General features: G+C 42.7%; 1 protein-coding gene across 3 annotated transcripts in view; it reads left to right on the top strand.

Annotated features, from left to right (window-relative positions):
* edil3b (EGF like and discoidin domains 3b) overlaps nucleotides 1-26121 on the top strand; it is a 311349-nt gene that overhangs the window by 64920 nt on the left and 220308 nt on the right. The gene's annotated exons all lie outside the window — the stretch shown is intronic.

Here is a 26121-nt window from a genome sequence, read left to right as displayed (position 1 = left end):
GCTACTAGCAGTCACAGAATGTTGACCTTCATCGCTGACTGGCTGGCTGATGTTACTTGTGCACCAGTTGTGCTTGTTGCCTTGCCCTGTGTTGCCTGTATTTTTTAGTGCTTGTGCTTGCTGATATTTGCACTATTTACAGAGTTATCACAAAAGAATAACTGTGAAATGCTCTAATTGAATGGTTTTGCTATGTAAGAATATTTTTAAGATAATCATGTTTAGTGATCATGCAATCTTTATTAAGATCATCTTTTTCAATATTAATTAAATTTGACCATGCCCTATTAAGGATGATATAAATTTTACATGGATATTACTGTTACTGTAGCTGTTTCACAATCTATATATCAATTTATTTAATTGTAAAAGTAAAACTCGCAAGAATGTCATTGCAATTTCTTAAATAAAATTAATATATCGTACAAATGGAGGGCACTGAGATCCATCTTGTAACCCAGCGATCATAGTACTGATCATAACTGGAAAGTTCAGTCAGCATAATTATGCTATACATATTCTCTGCTATGTAATCTAAATGATATAAAATCCATTAAATATTTCATATAGTGCTCTTCCTCTGAGCTACACAACATGTGCATGTGTGCACTGTTTAGACTTTCCTTTAAAATTTTAACATTACTAAGAATCTCTGTGGTTCCATGTGGCTTAAAACCGAAATTATTGGGACTTTTAGAAACAATTAAGTCAAAGAGACTACACATAATCCAACAATTTTACATTCAGGTATAACTAATTCCACTTGGACCACTCAGCGCCAGACCTCTTACAGCCATGGTCCAAGCATGGATACAAGCTAAATTCTGGAGGCATGACTACCCTTGACATCAAGGTAGCATTCAACTGAGTATAACACCAAGGGCTTCAGTAAAATTGAAGTTAATGCGGATCAGGAGGCAGCCCTCCAGCAGCTGCAATTAGACCTAACACAAAGAAAGATGGTTGTGATTGCCATAGAGTAATTATCTCAGCCCAAGGAAATAACTGCAGGAATTCCTCAGGGCAGTGTCCTAGGCCCAGCTATTTTTAGCTGCTTCATCAGTGGGCTTTCCTTTCATTTTGAGGGCATGAAAGAGGCTGCTTCCTGCTGATTACATAGTACGAGAATCCAGCTTCCTACTCCTTGACATTCGACGGTGTTACCGTCACCGATTCCCCTATCATTAATGTCCTGAGGGTCACCATTTACCAGAATATCAGCTGGTCCAGCCAGACAAATGAGATGGCAACTTGAGCAAGTCAGAGACTAGGGCCTGAATCTTCTGGTTGGCGTGTGGGGGCGGGACCCACTTGCCGGCACGTAAAATGACGCGCAGTGATGTCAGGTGTGCGTCCCGACGTCACCACGTATCATTCCGATATTCAGTTCGGCGGGCGCGTACGGAGTCAGCTGCGCACCCGCCAAACTGCCAAAGGCCTGTTAAGGCCATTTAAAAACCAATTGAAATCATTAACAGGGCTGCCCGTCCAGCCTTAAGGTTAGTGGCCAGGTGGCCTTCGCATTTCTCATGAAACCTCATCCATGGGCGGAATGAGGTTTCCTGAAGGCTTTATAAATTAAATAAAATTCTTTATTGAAATACATAAACATGTCCCACCTCATGTGACACTGTCACACGAGGGGACAAGTCTGAGTAATTTTTAAAATTCTTTTTTTCCATTTTTCATTATGACATTGATCCCCCTGAGGCACGGAGCTGCCTCAGGGAGATTTCTGCGCTCTTTTGTGCCGGCCCCGACTCTCCCTCCTCCCCCACTCGCACAGGAAGGGCTGAGCGCTTCCAGATGCACATCACGATGGGTGGACACTGAATCAGCTGCACACCCGCCGGCACCCGCTCCCGCCCAGCCCGCACGATGGCGAGAAAATCCTCCCCTAGGTTCTGTTGTGATTGACTCACCGCCTGATTCCTCGATACTCTCCACAACATACAAGGCATAAGTCAGATGCATGATGGAACACGCTCCTCTTACCTGAATGGGTGCAGCTGCAACAACATAAACTCAACAGCATAAACATCTGAGCAATCCACTTGATTGGCACCTCATTCACTAGCCTAAAATCCTACTTCCCCATTTTGCCATATTCTGGTTGCTATGTGCATTACCTACACAGTTTACTGCAGAAACTTTCTAAGTAGACTTCATATTTAACTCCCAAATCCACAGCCTTCACCACCTAGAAGAACAGTAGGTGAATGGGAATGCAACAATCCTAACGTGGACATATATCACTGCCATTTCTTCAAAGCCACTGAGTTAAACCCTGTAGTCTCCTAACAGCATTGTGGGGTTATTGTTACCACATAGACTGTAGTGGTTCAAGAAGCGAGCTCACCACCACCACCTCAGTAAACTATGAATGGCAATAAATCCTGAGCTTGTCTTCAACACCCACATCCTTAGAATGAATGTTTAAACAATTGAACTTGAAAGAATCTCTGGCTTTGAATGGTATTCATTGAAACAAAGGCTTGCATGGATTTAGCTTTCAGTTAAACCCTTGTTGGAGACATCGCAGACACAAAGGACAAAAGTGCAGATTGATTTTTTTAAAGTCATTTCTCCTCTGGCTTTGTCCCAGCTTTGGTGAGAAAATACAAATGGAGATTGAATTACAATTCTGATTAGGATTTCTTTTAAAAACTTGCTGACAGAGGATCAGTAGTTGGTAGAATGAATGCTACTTTGGAAATTTTATTTATAGGGTAATCTTATTCTTTTGAATCATTTTTGTAAGAAATGCTGCTCAGCATATTGGTTTTAGAATGATCAACACACGAATATTGCAAACTGAAGAAACCACCCGTGCCCACAAAATCTGACTTCAGCCATTTTTTTAAGCCATTTAATCTGGATGCTGGAGATAATATTAGAACTTGATATCTTAGTCTAGTTAAAGTTTTAATGAATTTTTGGAATTCATGAAACAGGTTTTCTTATAGTAAAAATTGTGAACCAAGCTTTGGACTTACAGTACTCCAGTGGAGTAAATAAGTAATGTATGAAAGAGTATGGGGGAGAAGACAATGCATTTAAATTTTAGAAATTTTACATTGATTTCAGTTACCATTGGTGTATCTTTGTTAAAATATTTTTGTTCTGGAATTTTTACTTTAGTTCCACTGCCATTTCTACTCCATTTCCACCATCCATTGTTTCCAAGCCAAAAAGATGGGATTTATTTTGTTCTCTGACACCTGTCATTGTTGCTGGCTGGGAAAAGATTTTGCAGCGTGACTACTAACCCTCTTTTTAGTCACACTTATCTCTCTTCCTTTCTTTTTAAAAATAAACAGAGTTATTTTAATAAAGTTATCAATTTCCATGGGTACAATAGTGCAATGGTAATTTACTAGATGAGTAATTCAGAGGCCCAGGCTAATGCTTTGGTGACACAAGTTCAAATTCCACCAAGATGGCTGAGGGATTTCAATTCAAACAATGAATAAATCTGGAATAAAAATCTAGTCTCAGTAATGGTGACCGTGAAACTATTGGATTACTGTAAAAACCTATTTGGTTCATTAATATCCTTGAGGGAAGGAATCTGCCATCCTTCCTTGGCCTGGCTTACATGCGAGTCCAGACACACAGCAATGTAGCTTCTTACTCTTAACTGTCTTCTGAAATGGCCTAGCAAGCCACTAAGTTGTATCAAACCATGACAGAAAAGCTGAAAAAGCATTAAAAACCCCTGACAGATCACCTAGGAGACAGGACAGATCCACCAGAGGTGGCGTAACAGGGTATACAGTCAGGAAGGCATAACCCTGGGAGGTGGTGGTACAGTGTATGCAGTCAAGAAGGCATAACCCAGGGAGTCCTCAACATTGACACCAGACCCCATGAAGATTCATTGCATCAGATTAAACCTGGGTAATCACCAACCTCCATTCCTCAACTAATGAATCACTACTCTTCCCTGTTGAACACAACTTGGAATAAGCACTGATGTTCACAAGGGCACAGAATCTACTTTGGGTGGGAGACTGCAGTGCTCAGTAGTACCACTAATAACCAAGCCGGCCAAGTGCTGAAGGATGTATCTGCCAGACTGGGCCTGCAGCAGGTGGTACGGAAGCCAACAAAAGGGAAAAACCAACTTGACCTTGTTGGGTCTGTCGCAGATGCAACTCTTCATGGCAGTATTGGTAGGAGTGACCACTGCTAAGTCCTTGTGGAGACCAAGAACATTCTTCACACTGAGGAAACCCTCTATCATGTTGTGTGGCTCTATCACTGTGCTAAATGGGACAAATTCAGAATATATCTAGCAGCTCAAAACTCAACATTTATGGTACGCTGTGGGCCACTAAGAGCAGAAGAATTGTATTGCAGTACAATCTGTAAGGTTATGATCTGGCATATCCTTCATTCTACCATCACCATTAAGCCAAGGAATCAACCGTGGTTTAATGAGGAGCAGCACCAGGCATAGCTAAAAATGTGGTGCCAACCTGGTGAAGCTACAACACAGGACAGCATGCCACTAAACAGCAGAAGCTGCATGTGATCGAGCTAAGCGATTCCACAATAAACAGATCAGATCAAAGCTCTGTAGTCCTATCACATCAAGCCATGAAAGGTGGTGGACAATTAAACAAATAACCAGAAATGGAGGCTTAAAAACCATCCCCATCCTTCATAATGGTGAAGCCTAGCACATCAGTACAAAAGACAAGGCTGAAAAATTTGCAACCATCTTCAGCCAGAAGTGTCAAGTGGATGATCCATCTTAGCCTCCTCCTGAAGTCCCCTACATCACGGATGCCAGTCTTCAGCCAATTTGATTCACTGCATGTGATGTAAAGAAAAGTCTGAAAGCACTGAACACAGAAAGTCTACCTTTGTCGCAGTCATATAGGATATAATTTTGACTTTGATATAAATTGTTTCGGTCTAACAGGGGCAGAAACTTGATTGGCGGGATTCAAACATGCAGTGCTGAGAAGGATGGGAACATACTTGGGAGGTGACAATACATCATATCGAGCACAAAGGAAGATAGGTGCGATGTTGGTGGCCAATTATCTCAGCCCCAGGATGTTGCTACAGGAGTTCCTCAGGGTAGTGACCTAGGCTTAACCATCTCCAGTTGCCTCATCGATGACTTTGCTTCCAACATAAGGTCAGAAGTGAGGATGTTCACTGAATATTGTTCAGTGTTCAGTACCACTCATGACTCCTCAACCCTGAAGCAGTCTGTGCACGCGTGCAGCAAGACCTGTGCAACATCTAGATTTGAGTAGATAAGTGGCAAGTAACATTCACACCACACAAACACCAGCCAACGATCATCTCCCAAAAAGATACTCCAACCATCTCCCCTTGACATTGAATGGCATTACCATCGCTGAATCCCCCACCATCAAAATCCTGAGGGTTACCATTGATCAAAAACTTAACTGGACCAGTTACTAACAACACTCAGAAAGTCCGGCATCCTCCAGGACAAAGCAGTCCACTTGACTGGCGCCCCATCCGCCATCTTCAACATTCACCCCTCCACCACTGACGCACGGTGGCAGCTGTGCACCATCTAGAAGATTCACGGCAGCAACTTGCCAAGGTTTCTTTGACAGTACCTTCCAACCCAAAGACAAGGGCAGCAGACATATGAGAACAACACCAAGTTTCCGACCAAGCCATGCACCACCCTGACTTGGAATTATATCGCTCTTCTTTCACTGTCACTTCCTACAGCACTGTGGGTGTACCTACACCAAGTAGACTGCAGCAGTTCAAGAAGGCAGGTCATCACCACCTTCTCAAGGGCAATTAGGGATTGGTAACAAATGCTGCCTTGCGAGTGACACTCACATCCCACGGATGAGTAAAAACAAAATAGTGTTATCCAAATGTTTGCTACATGGTACAGAGAAAATTGAAAACACACAATAGAATCTTCCTGTGGTTACTGTCTATATTAAAACTTACTAATTTTGTTAGTTTTTTTCTTGAATTTGAATCAAACAATTTGGTGGAAATTGGGCGTGGCAAGCATTTTCCTTTTTAGGACAACAATAAAGAAAAATATTTGCAGAAAACATTAAAATTAATCATCAAAACGACTTTGGAAGGAACAAACGCAGTAAAAGAGCATCAAGAGAAAAATGTAATATACTTCAATAAAAGCAAAATAGTGCAGATGCTGGAAATTCAAAACAAAAACAGAAAATGCTGGAAAGACTCAGCAGGTCTGGCGGCATCTCTGGGGAGAGAAACAGAGTCAATGCCCCGAGTCTAATATGACTCTTCCTCAAAACTTCTTCAGAGCTGCCTTCTTGAATTGCTGCAGTCCATCTGGTGTAGGCACACCCACAGTGCAGTAAGGAATGGAGTTTCAGGTTTTGGACCCAGTGACAGTGAAGGAACAGCGATAGAGTTCCAAGCCGGGATAGTGCATGGCTTGGAAGGAATCTCTCCTTTGGCAAGAAACTCTGGGCAGCATTTTCCCCTCGGTGAGCGGAGGGCGGGGCCCGCTTGCCGACGCACAAAATGATGCATGGTGATGTCAGGTGGGCACCCCGACGTCACCGCACGTCATTCAGATATTCAGTTCAGCATGCATGCAGCCGACTCTGCTGCGCGTCCGCCGAACTGGCAAAGGCCTATTAAGGCCTGTTAAAAAGTAATTAAAGTAATTGACTGAGCTGCCTGTCCAACCTTAAGGTTGACGGGCAGGCGAAGATCCCAAGCGGCCTTCGCATTTTTCATGAAACCTCATCCACAGGTGGGATGAGGTTTCCATGAAGGGTTTATTATTTAATTAAAATCTTTGAAATAAATAATGGAAATGTCCCAGCTCATGTGTCAGTTTCACATGAGGGGATATGTCCTTAAATTTTTTTCCCACCTTTATTCAAATTTCCATGACTTAAACAAATCTCCCTGAGGCACCTCCATGACTCAGGGAGGTCTCTGCGCTCTTTCGTGCGCAGGCGCGAAAGAGCGCAGGGAACCACTCAGGAAATCCCCGCCCGCCTGCACAGGGAGCGCTCAGCGCTTCCAGGCGTGTGTCGATTAAGGGGCCAATTAAGGCCCGCCCACCTAAAATGGTGGCGCGGACCTGATCGAGGGCGCCGATTGGGTTCACGCCCACCCCCGCACAACCCCCCCAATAGGCGGAAATTTCTGGCCTCTGTTTCTCTTTCCACAGATGCTGCCAGAACAGCTGAGTTTTTCCAGCATTTTCTGTTTTTGTTTTGAAAATAATATACTTACTGGTAATTAACATACAAATATATGATACTTTGAGAGAATAGACACATAGACACATATCACATAGACCTCTAGGAAGAATCTGCTGTAATTTGTTCATTTATGAATGTTGTCTTCTGGAATTATGACCCCACTGGAATTGCAAATGAGCTAGTGAGCAAAGAGGTTAGCCAATTCAATAATTTCAAATCTTTGCCCCAGTTTCAACGAGTCATAGCCATTATTATTATTATTATTCAGGAAACAGGCGACAAGCATTACTCAGATGAAAAGAATGAAAATTAAGATGTAGTAAATCAGGAAGTTGGGTGGCAGTAAACGTATAAAAGCTAGAAAATTGTAGAAGGAATGACTGACGAAGGGAAGTAAGCAGCTCCACAATTCCGAGGTCCCAACAATAGGAAGCTATGTGATAAGTCCTGATTTCAACACAGTTATGAAGTAAACCACATAGTATGGCATGTTTGGAACTTGGAAGGATTAAGAGCGAATTTTTCAGCAGATAATAATACTTTAGCAGAGAAGCATTAATGATGTTAGCATTAATAAAATAGAGAAACGTTACAGTTTGCGCTCCGGTGGTCGACTCCGTGTTAAGTACCCCCTGGTGTGGCTCAGGAGCCACATTTGCTGCAGATAAAGGCAGTGGGCTGAGAAGGTGCAGGATTTTCAGGCCCCTGTTTTCTTTGGGGCCTCTTTTTGGCCAGCTGAGCTTTTTGTTTCTGCTCGCCTCTTCCAATCCCTTCCAGTCAACCTCAAGAGATCATAGCCATCAGTGACTGTATCTCAGCTGTCAGTGTCAATATCCACCATCTTCATACCTCGCTTGCGTGGTTCCTTGTAGTGGAGGCACGGGTGCTCAGGAAGTCATGACCCAGTGGCCAATTCACCGTTCAGAAAATCTTTAGGTATACTGCCATCGTCCATCCGATGAACATGACTGAACCGACGCAGCGTCTTAGCAATGAGTGTATGCTCCTGGACCTCTGAGTTTGTGATCTTGTCTTGCCAAGAGAGGCTGTGAATATGTCTGAGACAGAAAAGATTGAAACTGTTCAGCCTTTTCTTCTGCCTAACATATGTTGTCCAGGTCTCACCAATGTAGAGGAGTGTACTGAGGACTCAGGCTTTGCGGTTTGATGTTCTCAGTTAGGTTGATGTGGTTCACACTCTCTTACTCAGCTTGGACATAACAGTTACAGTTTTTTGTGTGTTGATTTCAGCATCAAGTGACAGATTACTGTGATTGTGGAGCCTAAGATATGTGAAGCTATCAACAATCCCCAGTGTCACAGTGTCAATGCTGACAGATGGCGGTATGGCAACATCCTGGACCATGACATTTGTCTTCCTGATGCTGATGGTCAAACTAAACTCTACAGCCATGGGAGAGTCTGTCCATTTGTCGCTGCAGATGTTCCTGTGTATGGAATGTTAGTGAGTCATCATCAGTGTTGAGTAACTCTCTGATGAAGATTGGTGCACCTCTGTCTTGGATCTCAGGTGAACAAGGCTGAACAGCTTCCCATCAGTTCTGGTATGAAAGTAACACCCTCTGTAGATGACCTGAAACCATTTAACAGCAGCAAAGAGAAGAATATGTCAAAGAGTACTGGTACCAGAACACAACCCAATTTGACCGTACTGGGGACCTCAAAGAATTCTGATGTTGCACCATCATAGTTGACCTTACTCATCACGTGGTCATGAAAAGAGATGCTCACATTCAGCAGCTTCAGCAGGCAGCCAATTTTTTCCAACAGCTTAAATAGACAGCCTCTGCTCACATGGTCGAATTTCTTAGTGGGATCAATGAAGGCAGTGTATAGTGGCCTCCTTTCTTCATGGCATTTCTCTTGCAGCTGCTGGACTGAGAAGTTCATGTCAATTGTAGATCTTCCAGTTCTGTAACCAGACTGGGATTCAGGATAAAAACAAAAATACCTGGAAAAACTCAGCAGGTCTGACAGCATCTGCGGAGAGGGATACAGTTGACATTTCGAGTCCGTATGACCCTTCAGATGTGCTCAGCCAAGATCTGCAGACTGACAAGGGCAACATGGGTAATTGCTTTTCCTACGACGCTCAGCAGGGTGATGCCTCAATAGATGTTGTAATCATTGCAGTTGCCCTTGTTCTTGTACAGGGTTACAATCATAATCAATCATATCCTGGCGCACTGGCTCATCCCCCCAGCAGAGACAGAGAAGTTCATGCAGGTGTTGCAGGAGTGCCAGTTTCTTGTGCTTGATGAGTTCAAGTGGTATAGCATCAGCACCTGGAGCTTTGCCCATTGGAAAGCGAATAAATAGCTTTGCTAATCTGCTCCATTGTTGGATTGATATGCAGCTCTGTCATTACAAACAGGCTTTCTATCATAAAAGCAAAATACTGTGGATGCTGGAAATCTGAAAAAAAAAACAAAAATAGCTGGAAAAACTCAGCAGGTCTGACAGCATCTGTGGAGAGGAACACAGTTAACGTTTTGAGTCCGTGTGACTTTTCATCAGAACTAAAGAAAAGTAGAAATGAGGTGAAATATAAGCTGTTTAAGGGGGGGTGGGACAGGTGGAGCTGGATAGAGGGCCAGTGATGGGTGGAGGCCAAGAAGAGATTGCCAAAGATGTCATAGACAAAAGGTGGTGATATTAGCTAAGGAATGTGCTAATGGTGACATTAAGGGTAGAGAGCAGGACGAGCAAGTGACAGATAGCCCTAGTGGGGGTGGGGTAGGGGGAAGGGATCGAAATAGGCTAAAAGGTGGAGGTAAAACAACGGATGGAAATAAATTTTAAAATAATAATAGAAATAGGGGGAAAAGAAAAATATATTTTAAAAATATATAAATTATTAGAAAAAAGGGGGATCAGAAAGGGGGTGGGGATGGAGGAGAGAGTTCATGATCTGAACTTGTTGAACTCAATGTTAAATCCGGAAAGCTGTAAAGTCCCTAATTGGAAGATGAGGTGATGTTCCTCCAGTTTGCGTTGAGCTTCACTAGAACATTGCAGCAGGCCAAGGATGGACATGTGGGCATGAAAGCAGGATGGGGTGTTGAAATGGCAAGCGACAGGGAGGTCTGGGTCATGTTTGCGGACAGACCGAAGGTGTTCCACAAAGCGGTCACCTAGTCTGCATTTGATCTCTCCAAAGTAGAGGAGACCGCATTGGGAGCAGCCAATGCAGTAGACTAAATTGAGGGAAGTGCATGTGAAGGGCAGGTGTTGCACCTTCTGCGGTTGCATGGAAAGGTGCCGTGGGAGGGAGTTGAGATGTAGGGGGTGATGGAGGAGTGGACCAGGGTGTCCCGGAGGGAACGGTCCCTACGGAATGCCGACAGCTGGGGGTGAAGGGAAGATGTGTTTGGTGGTGGCATCATGCTGGAGTTAGCGGAAATGGTGGAGGATGATCCTTTGAATGCGGAGGCTGGTGGGGTGAAAAGTGAGGACAAGGGGGACCCTATCATGTTTCTGGGAGGGAGAGGAAGGTGTGAGGGCAGATGCACGGGAGATGGGCCGGACACGGTTGAGGGCCCTGTCAACCACCGTGGGTGGAAAACCTTGGTTAAGCAAGAAGGAAGACATGTCAGAAGAACTGTTTTAGAAAGTGGCATCATCAGAACAGATGCGATGAAGGCGAAGGAACTAAGAGAATGGGATGGAGTCCTTACAGGAAGCAGGGTATGAGGAGCTGTAGTCGAGGTAGCTGTGAGAGTTGGTAGGCTTGTAATGAATATTGGTGGACTGTCTATCACCAGAAATTGAGACAGAGAGGTCAAGGAAGGGAAGGGAAGTGTCAGTGATGGACCATGTGAAAATGATGCAGGGGTGGAAATTGGAAGCAAAATTAATAAACTTTTCCAGGTCCAGACGAGAGCATGAAGCAGCACCGAAGCAATCATCGATGTACCAGAGAAAGAGTTGTGGGAGGGGGCCGGAGTAGGACTGGAACAAGGAATGTTCCACATATCCCATAAAGAGACAGGCATAAATGGGGCCCATGCGGGTACCCATAGCCATACCTTTAACTTGGAGGAAGTGAGACAAGTTTAAGGAGAAATTGTTCAGTGAGAGAATAAGTTCAGCCAGACGGAGGAGAGTGGTGGTGGATGGGGATTGTTCGGGCCTCTGTTCGAGGAAGAAGCGGAGAACCCTCAGACCATCCCGGTGGGGGATGGAGGTGTAGAGGGATTGGACGTCCATGCTGAAGAGGAGGTGGTTGGTGCCAGGGAACTGGAAATTGTTGATATGATGTAGGGTGTCAGAGGAATCGTGGACATAGGTGGGAAGGGACTGGACAAGGGGAGAGAGAATGGAGCCAAGATAGCAAGAAATGAGTTCAGTGGGGCAGGAACAAGCTGACATGATCGGTCTGCCGGGACAGTCCTGTTTGTGGATTTTGGGTAGGAGGTAGAAGCGGGCCGTCCGAGGTTGGGAGACTATGAGGTTGGAAGCTGTGGAGGGAAGATCTCCAGAGGAGATGAGGTCAGTGACAGTCCTGGAAACAATGGCTTGATGTTCAGTGGTGGGGTCATGGTCCAGGGGGAGGTAGGAGGAAGTGTCTGCGAGTTGGCGTTCAACCTCTGCGACGTAGAGGTCAGGACTCCAGACAACAACAGCACCATCCTTGTCAGCAGGTTTGATGACAAAGTCAGGGTTGGACCTGAGAGAATGGAACGTGGCAAGTTCAGAAAGAGACAGGTTAGAGTGGGTGAGAGGAGCAGAGAAATTGAGACGACTGATGTCACGCCGACAGTTCTCAATGAAAAGATCAAGAGCAGGTAAGAACCCAGAGGGAGGTTCCAGGTGGAGGGAGAATATTGGAGGCGGGTAAAAGGATCCGTTGAACGGGGAGAGGACTCCTGCCCAAAGAAGTGAGCATGGAGACAAAGGCGGCGGAAGAAGAGTTCAGCATCGTGCCGAGCCTGAAATTCATTGAGATGAGGGTATGAAACTGAGTCCTTTGCTGAGCGCTGAATGTTTAGCATCAGAGAGGGGAAGGTCAGGGTGTATAGTGAATACACGGCTGGAGCTGGGATTAGAATACTGAAGCTTTCTATCATGTTTAGAGCTCCCTCAGTGACAATGTTCTCCCTGGAGTACAACTCAAGGTAATGTTCCACCCATCTTTCCAACTGTTTATTGCTGTCAGTGATGACCTCCCCTGCCTTTGTTTTCAATGAAGCCATTTTCTTTGCTGATGGATCTGTTGATTTGTTGATCCCATCATACATGCCCCTGGCATTCCCTGTGTCAAAGGACATCTGGATATTCTGGCAGAGTTGTAACCAGTAGTCATTGGCACACCACCTAGCAGCCTGTTGAACTTTACTTCAAGCGGCTCTTAGTGCATTCAGAGATTTCTCGCTCAGATCTCTCTTGATATGAATGAGAGTGGATTGCTTGGCTTCAATGATAGGTTCCATCATATTGGTGTTAGCTTTGAACAGTCAGCATTTTCCACTCTTGCTTTTCATTTGTTGAGAGTGCAGCATTGTAGATGGTGACACGGAGTATGTTCTGTTTTGCTTCTGTACTCTATGTGGAAATGCTGGAGAGCGCCAGCTTAATCGAATTGTGGAAATGTTTTTTATCTGGGTAGGCAGAATGGCTGACGTTGATAGTATTTCTACTTCGACTGAAAGAACTTCAAGGGTTGGGCCTCACCCTAGTGCATACTAGGGAATGATCTATCAAATTTAGCACTGAGTTGGTACCTGCATGTAATGAGAATGTTGTTCAGAGAGTCACATCTGGTGATGATCACAGCCAATTAGTGCATGACCTTGGATGTCTCCAGGACACATTGTGGCATGGTTTGTTATCAAAGAAGGTGCTAGTTACACAAAGCTTCACAAAACTTGTGGTAGCAGGCAAAGCTCAAGTAGCCTCTGTCCATTCTCATTTATCTTTTCCAGCCGTGATGTCCAAGACAGGAGGGCCATGCCTCATGGTGCATGCCTGCTCTTGCATTGAATTCTTCCAATAGATAAAGATGTTCGAAAGATGTCTTTGTCTGTTTCTCTACTGTATTTTGTATCTTGCATTTGTAATTGAAAGTTATGATTGTTGTCCTTTGTCTCTCAGGATCTAATCTAAGCTGCTGCCAGTGTAAACAGGATAGTAAGTGGCTGATGCCACATGTAGGCTGCTAGTGTCTCATTCACGCCAGTCTGAGGTACTTAAAATTAGCCCCATGAAGCTTTGGCCTTTTATACGGAACTACATTTATATCTAATTCATACTAAAAATGTTGCATTTGCACATATATCCTGTCAAAACGACATTACTTCCATCCCCATGTTTTGTTTCACACTTTGTGTCAATTTTTCCCAAAGTAAATTCCAGCAGCTATGTTAAATACATATTTGTGGTCACCGGGTGACTGCTGTTTTTTAATTTTTCCATGTACTAACATGCTCTGCCCACTGGGTGGCCATACTTGAAGATTTCAGGACTTGAGCCAGAATTTTTCAAAAAATTATGTTTTGAATTTTTATCTTTTTTAACAACTTTATTTTTAACTTTTTTGAACAACTATATTTTTAATTTAATTTTCTTCTATTTTTCAGTCTCTCTTGCTGTCTTCTCTTCCAAGCCGAATTTACAGTTGTTTAGGCCTTAATGCCTCCAAGCCTGGAACAATTTTTTCCTGTCATCATTCCCTGACCCATCCTCTGTTCCCTGCCCCTCCTTCCCGGAGGCTGGAAGCAAGCATTTTTTAAAGTGCTCTTAGCACTGATGTGTATTGTTGTACTGGAATGACTTAAAAGCATTCTTACACATATCTTAGAGGTAATGAACTGGGGGAAAATACTAGTCAGGCAGGTACACAGAGGTGAATATTCAAAGATGAAGTGGAGATATTAGAATAGTGAAGGTGACTTTGCAGGGCAAAACAATGAGGGTAAAGAGCAGGGAATTTTAGGGAGTGCATGTAAGGGAGGAAGATGTTAGGGAGTCATTGATAATCAGATGTTAGAGAGAGGGCAAGAAATAAGATATTTGATTGGTAGAGGAAATGTTAAGCAGACAAGACGACAATGAATATGCTGTGGAGCTGCAGGCAGATGTTTGGGATGTGGATGAGGGTAAATGAGTATGTTAGGGGACAGGAGGCATATTAAGAAGGTAATGGTGCTGTTAGAGGTGTGAAAGCAATGGAGTTCAGGCTAATTTCCTGGTTAGCCATGCACTCTGATGCAGCATCACTCCTGAAAATTTATATTAAAAAATGCCTGCTATCCTGAAACCTGGTCCCTAATCAGTCCTGAGAATAGTAAAGAAAAATTCCCAGCTCCTTTTTAAAAAGGCCAATGAAAATATTCCTGACTCATTCCTTCTCTTTAGAATGTGTTCTCATCTGTAAAATCTTCCCAATGCAACTCTGTTCCTCAGAGCTTGTTCCTATCTGGAATATAAACTCATTTAAAAATATTACCTGACCCAGTCCTGTTTATAAATATTCCCACTCAGTCCTTGTCCCGCCTGCAGCTGAAAACATTATTGATTAAAAATACTCTTAGTGTACTCCCGCCTGCTGCATAATTAATAATGCTCACAGGTTCTATTTCATTAATGCCTATCGGAAACCATTTTGTATTTGTTCCTTTAGTTTTATGAATAAATTTTGCTCCATTTATTTAATACATTTTGTGGGACTACATTTTATGAGAAATGAAAAATATTTATCATTTGCAAATTTATAGGAATCTCATTCAATTAAATAGCTGTTGCTTTAAGTAATTTGGAAATTTATCAAAATGGTAGATTAAATGTCCAGCACCATGACTACCAGGTTCTTTTATTCATTTTTAAAAATCAAATACATTCCATTAATTGTTTCTATTTAAATTTGAGCGGGATTACAGTAAAGGGCTTCTGCTTTTATGTTAAATACATTTTCAGGACATGACTCAGTTCCTCTGACTTCCCATCAAAAAAGTGACAGGAGAGATACTAATATTGTTATGCACTTCTTGTCACACAGAACCTTGGTTCCTGTTGTCATGTTTTTGCCACACTCTGGTGTCAACTTTCATATTTGTAATGGGAACTGCCTGTAAACCTGTCATGCTGTAATTACATCCTATAGCCTGTAGAAGTGCTGCAATGTCTCAGCATTGTATCTGCTCTATACTGTCAGGAAACTCCAATGCTCCAACCGGTTATTTGAAAAAAAATTCTGCCTTTAATTGCCAGTTTGATACAACTCAGTGAGTTGCTCGGCTACTGCAGAGGACAGCTAAGGTAAATCATGTGGGTTTCGGTCTGGAGTCAGGTATAGGCCGCACTGGGTAAGGATAGTGGGCTCCTTCCATAGACATCTTTATATTGAAGCAATTAAGTTTTAATGCCAAACAGCTTGTTTTTACTGAAAATCAGCTTTTCATTTCCAGATTTTTTAAACTTGAGTTCAGATGCTCAAACTGCTTTGAACTTAGGTTCTCCAGATTACTAGTCCAACAACATAACCACCACACTATTGTACTCAATAACCATGACACTGCTATGAGTTTTGCAAGTTAACTATGAATAATATTGTTGGATCCTTGGCCACTAGTTTAGTTGGATCAATGGATCAGGTCTGCATGCCTGTTTTGGGATGATAATTGGTACCATAGAGATCGCAGATCAGTAGACGGTTTTTATGTAGAACATATTCTATTTATTTACAAAGGAACTCAGTAGCTACACTTGTGTACTTACAACTAAAACCCTGACTCTACATTACAGACTCTTACTCTAGGCTACTAACTACTGACTACAGACTGCTAAGGTAGCCCACGCTATTCTGTCATTGGATAATAAGATCATGTGATCTTCTATTATAACATTCTCCTTAAAGATATATTACACAAGAGATTACCACATCCCACCCCCTTTACTCAGAAATATATTTTACAGCTACAAATACAATTTTTCTCAAAATATCAAATTATTTACACAGATAAGTAATTTACAAATTTAGTCTTCCTGGGGGTTTCCTTATGCGTGTAGGATGTCTCAGCCCTACAGCTTCAGATGTTTTGTCAGGAACCTGCTTTTCTGGTGTCTGAGCGTCAGGTTCTTCGGACACCTGTAAATCTGTTCCCTCAACTCTTGCAGGTGCAGCCGACCCTTCAAACACATCTGTACTCAGTTAGTTCTTTCATCTGGAAATGCTGATGCAGTCGTGAACACTGGAGGAATCATTTCCTGATAGCTTGTTTCTCTCCTCCTTATATGATCTGTATGTCTCCAAATGATTCGGTCTTCTATTTTTGCATGGTAAGAAAGAGGTCCAGTGACTTCACTTATTTCACCTGATAACCATTTATGTCCTTCACCAAAATTTTTCACATATACTGTCTCTCCTATGGTAAACTTTATGTCATGACTATGCCAATCACGTACAGTTTTCTGACTTCCCTGGCTCCTTTCCACCTTCTCCCCTAAATTTGGCACTATTATGCTCAATCTTGTCCTGAGACAACAATTCATCAACAACTCAGTAGTTGTGATACCTGTTAACGTGTGGTTCTGTAATGGAAAAGAAAACTTGCCAACTTGGTCGCTATGGAGTCTCCAGCTAATGTCTTCATACCATTTTTGAATGTTTGAACTGTTTGCTCGGCCAGTCCATTCGAAGAAGGGTGGTATGGTGAAGTTTTTACATGAGTAATACCATTGAGGCTGATAAACCGTTGAAACTCAGCACTCGTAAATGTTGTGCCGTTGTCTGATATGAGCACTTCTGGTCATCCGTTGATGGCGAAACGTTGTTGCAGCTTGTCAATTGTAGCAGAAGATGTTGGTGACTTTACCTCATATATGTCCATCTATGTTGCGTGAACATCAACATTAAGGAGAAACATTGTTCCCATAAAAGGTCCCACATAGTCAATATGCAATTGCACCCAGGTCTTCCTGGCCACTCCCACGGGTGTAACAGAGCTGCTGGAGGTAACTTTTGCACTTGCTGACACTGCATACAGCTTTTCACTAAGCTCTTTATTTCTCCATCCATTCCAGGCCACCATAGATAGCTGCATGCTATGGTCTTCATTCCGGAAATATCTGGACTATGTAGTTCAGTTAACAATGGCTCTCATCCTTTTGGAGGAACAATCACTCGAGCTCCCTGCAATACGATACCATCCTGGCTGGTTATCTCATATCTCTGTGAAAATACCGTTTCATTTCATCAGGTTCCTGTTCTTGTGGCCAACCATGAAGAACTTGCTCTTGTACTTTGGATAAGGCTGGGTCTCGACTTGTCCAATCTCTAATCTGTCTAGCACATACTGATGATGAATCTAAGAAGTTCAATAATAAAACAAGCTCTTGAGGGACTAGAATATTCTCATCGTTTTCTTTCAAAAGCAAACGACTAAGCGCATCAGTGTTTGCAATCTGATTTGCAGGCCTGTGGATGGAAGTATACTCATACACTGCCAGAATCAACCCCATCTCTATATTCTTGCTGAGGCTATGGGTGGTATAGCCTTGTCCTTGCTGAACAATCCTAGCAAAGGCTTATGGTGATACCATAAATGATTGTAAAATGATGACCATGTACATACAGGTGAAATTTCTTGACACCAAAGATGATTGACAAACCTTTTTCTGTCTGTGAGTATCCCTTTTCCGCTGTGTTGAGCGTTCTTATTACATATCCAATAGGTCGTTCTGAGCCACATTAGATGGGGAGCACTGCTCCCACTCCATAAAGAGATGCGACTAACTCTTTTCTTTGGTCAAAATGTACCAATAGAGTGGATGAGTGCAACAGTTGTTTCACTTTTGTGAAAGCGTCTTTCTGTGGTGTTTGCCAAGACCAATGTTGTTTTTTCTTGAGTAGGTAATACAGGGTGCCAGTTCTGTCAACAAATTAGGCAAAAAGCGTCCATAGTAATTGACCATTCCCAAGAATGATTTTAGCTTGGAGGTGCTCCTTGGTGCTGGGCCTCTCTAATAGCTCTCATTTTTTCCTCAACCAGGTGAAGGCCCTGTGCACCTACCCTGTGACCTAAATAGACTACCTCTTTTGCTTATACTTTTCTTATTTAACATGCACTCCACCTATGAAAAACGCTTCAAAACTTCTTCCAAGTTTGCCAAATGCTCATTTTAAGTGAATCCTGTCACTAGAGCATCATCTAAATAAACCACAACATGAGGCAATCTCTGCAGTAAATTTTCTATTATTCTCTGGAATATGGCGCATGCAGAGGATACACCAAAAGGCAAACGAGTATATCGGTACAACCCTTTGTGTGTATTAATTGTGGCAAACTTCTGGGAGGCCTTCTCTAACTCCAATTGTTGATAAGCATGACTCATATCAAGCTTCGTGTAGGCGGTTCCATCTGCCAGCTTAGCATTCAAGACATCAATTTTTGGTATAGGGTGTCTTTCCAACTTAGCCGCTTTATTGACAGTCAATTTGTAGTCCCCCAAATTCGAACACTTTGGTCAGGCTTAAGTATGGGGACTATTGGTGCAGCTCATTCTGAGTACTGCAGAGGTCGTAAACTCCCTGTTTCTCTAATCTATCAAATTCAGCGTCTACCTTTTTCCACATTGCATAAGGTACTGGCCTTGCTTCATAAATCGGAAGAGTCGAATCTAGATCAACATGAATTTTTGCTTGTAGCCCTTGGATCTTCCCGAGTTCATCTTGGAAAATCAAGGTTTATTTTTGTAGTAGCTCAGTGGCTGTCAGTTGGAATATCTCAGTCCAATCCAATTTAATTTCCTTCGGCCAGTTTTGTCCAAGGAGACTTGGCCCCTCACCTGCTACCACTATCGAGAGTAATTTCACTGATTGACTTCCAGACTGTACAGTAACCATGCTTATGCCTTTGATTTTGATGTCTTCTCCCGTGGAAGGTTTCAATTTGGCATTTGTTTCTTCCAAGTTTAATTTACATTCCCATTATTCAGATGTTTAAAGGTGTGCTCACCTATTACCTTAGAGGAAGCTCCTGTATCCACCTCCATTCTGATAGACCTATTATTCACCCTCACTGTTACATAGATTGGTTCTATTCTTCCGACCTTTAAATTATACAATGAATAAATATCAGAAATGGTTTCTTCAGGCTCTTCTATGTTATGAATCTCATGGGTTTTTTTTCTTTTGATTGAAAATCTGCCTGATTCTATCCTTGCAATGTCTCATGAGGTGTCCATTTTGATGACAGTAAAAACATTTGACTTTTTTAAACTTCCATTCATTACAAGGCTGTCTGCTTCCATCTCTGTTACCATTATTCCATGTTTTCACTGCTAAGTCATTTCTTTTTATTTGTCTGTAAGCTCTGGCTGCGTCCTGCTTCTCATCAGATCTGTACATTTTCAAGCCATTTTTGGTTGGGGCTTCCCGCCCAGCGTGGAGGTCAGTGCCATTTTGTGCTCCCTGTATGGCTTTTGAGTTCCTCATTGCGCCTTCCATGGCCAGTGTTATTTCCTGCGCCTTCTGAAAATCCAAATTTGAATCAGGCAGTAATCTCTTCTGAATCGAATCTTCATTTATACTGCACACCAAACAATCTCTAAGCATTTAATTTATAGATGTATCAAACTCCTAATATTCTGTTAACTGTTTCAACGTGCCACTTAACAAGCGACTGCCTCCCCTGGGGCTCTTTCTCTTGAGTTAAATCTGAACCATTGAATCATTACCTAGGGCTTGGGCTGGTAATGGTTCTTCACAAGGTTCACTAAATCATCAAAACTTTTCAAATCCGGGGCACTGGGTGCTATTAAACTTCAGATCAGTCCATAAGTCTTACTCTCACGTGTGGATAAGAGGATCGTGCACCTCTTCTCCTCCCCCGCATTGTCATTTGCTTGGAAAAGAACGCGAGGCATTCAACATAATGAGACCAGTCGTCCACTGTTAGGTCAGAAGGATTAATTCTTTCAAACCGCGGAATGCTTCGAGGGGACTGCTTTGACAATTAGGACAGAAATTCTACTTACAATTACTGTGTGAAGTACAGCCCGATTTCAGTTCACTTGATTTCCTTCCTCAATTTTCTCGCTTTTTTTTCTCATCCTTCATTTTTCTTGCTTTTTCACCTCGTCACCAGTTTGTTGGATCCTTGGTCACTGGTTAGTTGGACTGATGGTTCTGGGCTGCACACTTGTTTCGGGATGACCGAGTTGCTACCATGGACAGAGTAAATCAGTAGACGGTTCCTTTGTAGAACACATCCTATGTATTTACAAAGGAACTCAGCAACTACACTTGTGTACTCACAACTGTATCTACATTAAAGACTCCTAATCAAGACTACTAACTACTGACTACAGACTACAGACTACTAAAATAGCCCACGCTACTCTGTCATTGGATAAGATCATGTGATCTTTTATTATAACATTCTCCTTAAAGGTATATTACACATCAGATTGCCACAAATATAAAGATAAAAGCATTCCATAAAATAAGAACAGAATAAATGACTTAAAAGAGAACTGAATTATATTTGCAAAACTTGTTTGCATTATTCCCCCTTTATCTAACTCTGCTTTACCTGAAGATAATGCTTAATGTTGATTCCCCATGCACATGACAGTACTATTAGTGCACATGCATATATATGATTTATATACACACAATAAAACACAACTCAGAGAATATGGCTGCTCACTCATCTGTCTCTACCGCCTTTGTGTTTCTGTTTCACTCTGCATCAGTTCTTTTCATTCATTTTCCCTCTTTCTCTTCTACTTCTCCCCTCTTAAGCCTTTTTGCTTTTTTCTCATTTTTTCCTTTCTTGGTGGAGAAACGAATGTGTGATTTATTATGGTGCGATGGGAAAAGGAGCCAGAAATAACTGATAAATGCATTTGGAACGGGATTATAAAGAAAACGTGGTTTTCAGTGGCCCCATTTCCATTGCCTCCACCCCATCATTCACCATCACCCTCTCCTCACCACCAGCACCTCCCATCACACCCACGATGGCCTTTTTGTCAAAGAAGGCAGCCTCTTCTTTCTCCCTCTTCACCCAATATGACTTCAAGTACGATGTCCGTTCACCTGGGCATGGATGGCTGAAACCCTCTGTTTTAGGAATATCGGAATTGCTAGATGAAACAAGATCAAGGTCTGCCTAATTTACTTTCTACAATCTTTCAAGTTTCATGGCATAATGATAATGCAGCTGATGACTAATTATGATAGTCAATTACTATAAATTAGTCTACAACAGATCCAGAGGATGAAGAAAACCCACCAGTGGTGGAATATGTTGGGAACCACAGGACCCAAGTAATTTATTCCTCCCTAGAATGCTACATTTTGTGAGAGTGTAGCTGCTTTAAACCCTCCTCATCTGCCAGGTGAGCATGCAGCCTTTAAGTTCCCGTCAACTGTGCAAGCACTCCCTCAGGCAACCCACTGTGTGGAGGGAAGCTTGCACAGATGGATAATTACTATAAATCACTTATATCTGGTGAAAACGGCTGTGCAGCTTCAGTCAGTGAGATCATTTGCATCATGCTATGACTGCCATTCTTATGTAAATAGATATTTTTACCCTTTGTTGGGTAAAGTTCCTGGCAGTAATTTTGACCTGGTGCAATTGGCAGACCCATTTTGCATCTCTTCCATTTCTTTTTATTTTAAATGGATCTTGACTTTAATGGTAAAAGAAATTGGCAGGGACGTAAAACGGGCTGTGGATTTGCCAATGCTGGTTTCACGCTAAGTCACAAAGTCAAAATTAACTCCCACCCCCTTCTCTGTAAAATATTGACTGGCAGAAGAATCAGTTTTATTGTCTTTCCAATATTGCAAGCATTTGGTACAGCAGTGGGGTAATTCATCAGATTGATAGTTTCAGAACTATATTTTACTGCCGAAAAATGATGTGGAGAGCATTTTTAGTTGAAAAGGACTTCAAGCTGATTATAGTTGTATTAAACTAAATCATAAGTATTACCAACAAGAGCTTTAGATATAATTACAAATGCATTAAACTATTTGGTTAATCACTGCATTATAAATTTGGGTAAAACTGAGAAGAAAAGCTATTTCTAAAAGGATCTGGTGGACAAATTTCCTTTGGGATCACTTGTAACCCCTATTTGCAAACCCCATTGACACATGTAAATGAGTTTTCTAATGAATTTTTATCAATGTTACAGGAGCAGAGGGAGAAACTTGCAAAAATCCATCCTTTAGTGCAGACTTTGATACTAAAACCATGCTATCAATGATCAAAAAGCCTAAAGAACCCCTTGTTTATCTGGGGATACTGTGCATCATAAACAGATCAGCAAGGCAGTTTGGCCCTATCTTAGTTCACCAAGCAGAATGTCCTAAACTTTCCCTCACTGCAGAATCCAAATAATTCTTGAACTAATTCAGAGGTTCACTTTCTGAGGGCAATTTTGACTTTGTGTTAAATGGGCAATATTGGTTCGGTCTTCTGTTAAACGCCACGCCTGATAATTGTTCTTATTGCATTCAAAATAATGTCCTGATTTACCTTTTTCAAGCCATTTGCTACCTCAAACAACCTTTTATAAAATCACCTCTCGTATCTTTTCATCCAAGGCTGAAAAGCCTGAGTTTCCCCAAACTTTCTTGATAGCTTATGCCTGAAAGTCTAGGGGTGGAATCATCCCAGATTTGCACTAAGTGAGAAAAGACCTTTTACCAGCTGGGAACAATGGTGGATTTTCGTGACGTATCATCCCCTTCCTGCCTCATCAATTATGCAGTAATGGGAAACACACTGGATCGCTGGCAGGCAGCTTCCGATATGCCCACCACGCTGTTATCTCGCCGCTTCCTTACACTGGGTGCCATATTTAAACTGTAGCCCAGGACTGCTCTGGTGAAGACATGGCCCCAAAGCCAGGAAGAGTGATTTAGTGATGCATCCCTGGGCGCTGGATGCCGCGGAGGCCCGCGGTGATGTCCCTACCCCTGTTCTGGCCGCAGGAGGCCCATCAGTCTCACATTCCGGCTTGGGAGGTGGTGTCAGAAGTCGTCAATGCCAACACTGTACACAAGAAATTGGCCATCCAATGCAGGAAATGGATAAATGATCTCATCAGTGCCGCCAGGGTAAGTCAACCATCTCATCAATCTCAACTCACTCATCCACGAGCCCATCACACATTCACTGGCATCTCACTCACTGTCAGCTCAAGGGACATCACCACTCAGTCTCACACCCGCACCCTCAGATATCATCTCCTCTGGAGAACACCTCCTCATCCTGTCCATGGCTCTACTCAGCACACACGCATACCTGGCATCCTTCTCATCTGCCCTGGCACCCTGCATCTGTGGGAAACCTGAGACCTGCACAAATCCTAGCACTCTTTCTTCCTGGCTTTCCTGATTCCAGGCAAAATGCACAAAGTTCAGTGCCTTCATGAAGATGGTGTCCATGACATCCTGGATACACTTGTGTCTGAAGGTCACCGGTGGAGCTGTGGAAGGAGCCACTGGTGTAGAAATTGAGCACCGTGGTCACTTTCATGGGCAGTAGATGCCCTCCATGTCCCTATGGCACCAAACCCTGCAGCAGGTGGCATACATGACTGACCCTAGACATGCGCAGTCATTGGCAGCACTGGTTCTCAGTCATTTGCAGGAATGAAAGGTGCTGTCTATAGACCCTGGGTCTAGCGAAGCACCTATAAGCGATGACTCACTGTGGATCTTCAGCTGTGTGCACAGCAGGCCCTGCTACCTCTTCTTCTTGAGGGAGGTGCTCCCCCATTTGTTGAGCTAGGTGCCTCTGCCACTCTCTGCTTCTTCTTCTCTGGTCTCTGTAAGCCATGAGGCATACCATCAAATCACCAGGCTCCATGATCCTGATGTTCTCCTCCTGTAGATCAAAGAGAGAGATGTGTAGGTTAGTTTATGTGTCCTAAGGACCTCTCTTGGTTAAGTCTGAAGGCCACTTCATGCATGCCGGAAAATGCTGGCCACCATTTGGATGGCCAGTGTGTAGTGAGTTTAATGGCTGTCCGAAACCCATCCCACCTTTACTCCACTTGACCGATTAGTGGCAGCTTCGGCCACTGGACTACATGCTGAGCTCAGCTCAGGTGCAGGCATTCTCCTAACTCGCACTGCAAGGCTGCGCCTTTAGCTTGAACCATGATGGATACTGGTCCAAATCTTAATAAAGAGCACCTCCACCAGTGGCTGCGCCATGGCCATCTTTCACAAGGCGATTCTACAACTTGCCCACCCAGCCAACTGTTCTTGGGGAAGATATACTAGAATGGTATCAGGGATGAGGATTACAATTGCAGAATATACTGGAGACGCTTGTGCTGTTTTCTTTAGAGCAGAGAAAGAGTGCTTTGACAGAGAGGTTTGAAATCATGAATATTTAGATAGAATAAACTAAGAGAAACTCTTCTCAATGGCTGAAGGGTTGACAGCAAGAGGGCAGAGATTTAACGTGATTGGGAAAAAAGGCAACATAAGGAAAATGTTTTTTATGCAGTGATTGGTTAGGATTTGGAATGTGCTACCTAATAGGATGGTGGATATAGATTCAACAGTAGCCTTACACCAGCACTCTAAATGCTCAGTAAAATCTCCATTTTTTTCCAAAGGCATAAGTGTTGCATTTGATTAAATTTAAAACAAGGTTTTGAAATTTCAGTTTGAGATATGCAACTAGAAATTTTTGTTTTCGTATCAACTCAATGTAAGAGAAAAATACAAATTTGAAGTTACTTTGATATAACCAAAAGTTGTCGAAATTTCTTCTCATATTATGGAATCATTGAATGATAGAGCACAGAAGGAGACCATTCAACCCATTCTGTCTGTGCCGGCTCTTTTTTAAAGATTTGTTCACTGGTGGGATATGGGTGTCGCTAGCAAGGCCCAGCATATTTCCAATCCCTCATTGCCCTGGAGAATATGGTGATAAACTGCCTTCTTGAACTGCTGCAATCCATTCACTACCATCATCTTGAATACAACTAAAGGGTTTGCTAGGCCATTTCAGAGGGCAGTTAGGAGGGAATCATATTGCTGCAGAGCAGATATACTCCATACCAGATAAGAATGGCAGATTTCCTTCCCTAATGGACAATTCTGGTACTTCCATGGTTACCATTACTGATTCTAGCTTTTTGTTCCAGATTTATTTAAATGATTGAATTTAAATTCCCCAGTTTCTGTGGCAGAATAATCAGTCCATGCCTTTGGATTACTAGTCCACTAACATAGTCGCTATGATCCTGGACTCCAGTTGGTGGAGCTACCCTATACTCACAGCCATACAAGCATGTAAATTAGGAGAAAGAGTAGGCAATTTGGCCCCTCAAATCTGCTCCTCCATTCAATAAGTCCAAGGCTGATCTGGTTGTCACCTCAATGCCATTATCCTGCCTATCCCCCGTTACGCTTTGACTCCCTTGTTGACCAAAAATCTATCTACCTCTGCCTTAAAAATATTCAATGACCCCACCTCCACCACTCTTGATGGAAGAGAGTTCTGCTGACTCACGACTCTCTGAGGAAAAACATTTTTCCTCATCTCTGTCCTAAATGGGAAAGCCCTTATTTTTAAACTGTGCCCCTTAGTTTTGGTCTCTCCCACAAGGGGAAATATCCTTTCAACATTCACCCTGTCAAGTCCTCTCAGGACCTTATATGTTTCAATAAGATCAGCTCTCATTCTTCTAAACTCCAATAGGCATAGGCCCAACCTATCCAACCTTTCCTCACAGGATAACACCCTCATCCCATGAATCAATTGAGTGAACCTTCTCTGAACAGCTTCTAATGCAATTATGTCCTTTCTTAAACTGTAAACAGCACTTCCGATGTGCTCTCATCAATGCCCTGTACAACTGTAGCAAAACATCCCTACTTTTATATTCTGTCCCCCTT

The sequence above is a fragment of the Cetorhinus maximus genome, chromosome 2, assembly GCF_964194155.1.
Source record: "Cetorhinus maximus chromosome 2, sCetMax3.hap1.1, whole genome shotgun sequence".
Lineage (NCBI taxonomy): Eukaryota > Metazoa > Chordata > Chondrichthyes > Lamniformes > Cetorhinidae > Cetorhinus > Cetorhinus maximus.
This window is presented reverse-complemented; position numbering and strand designations above follow the sequence as displayed.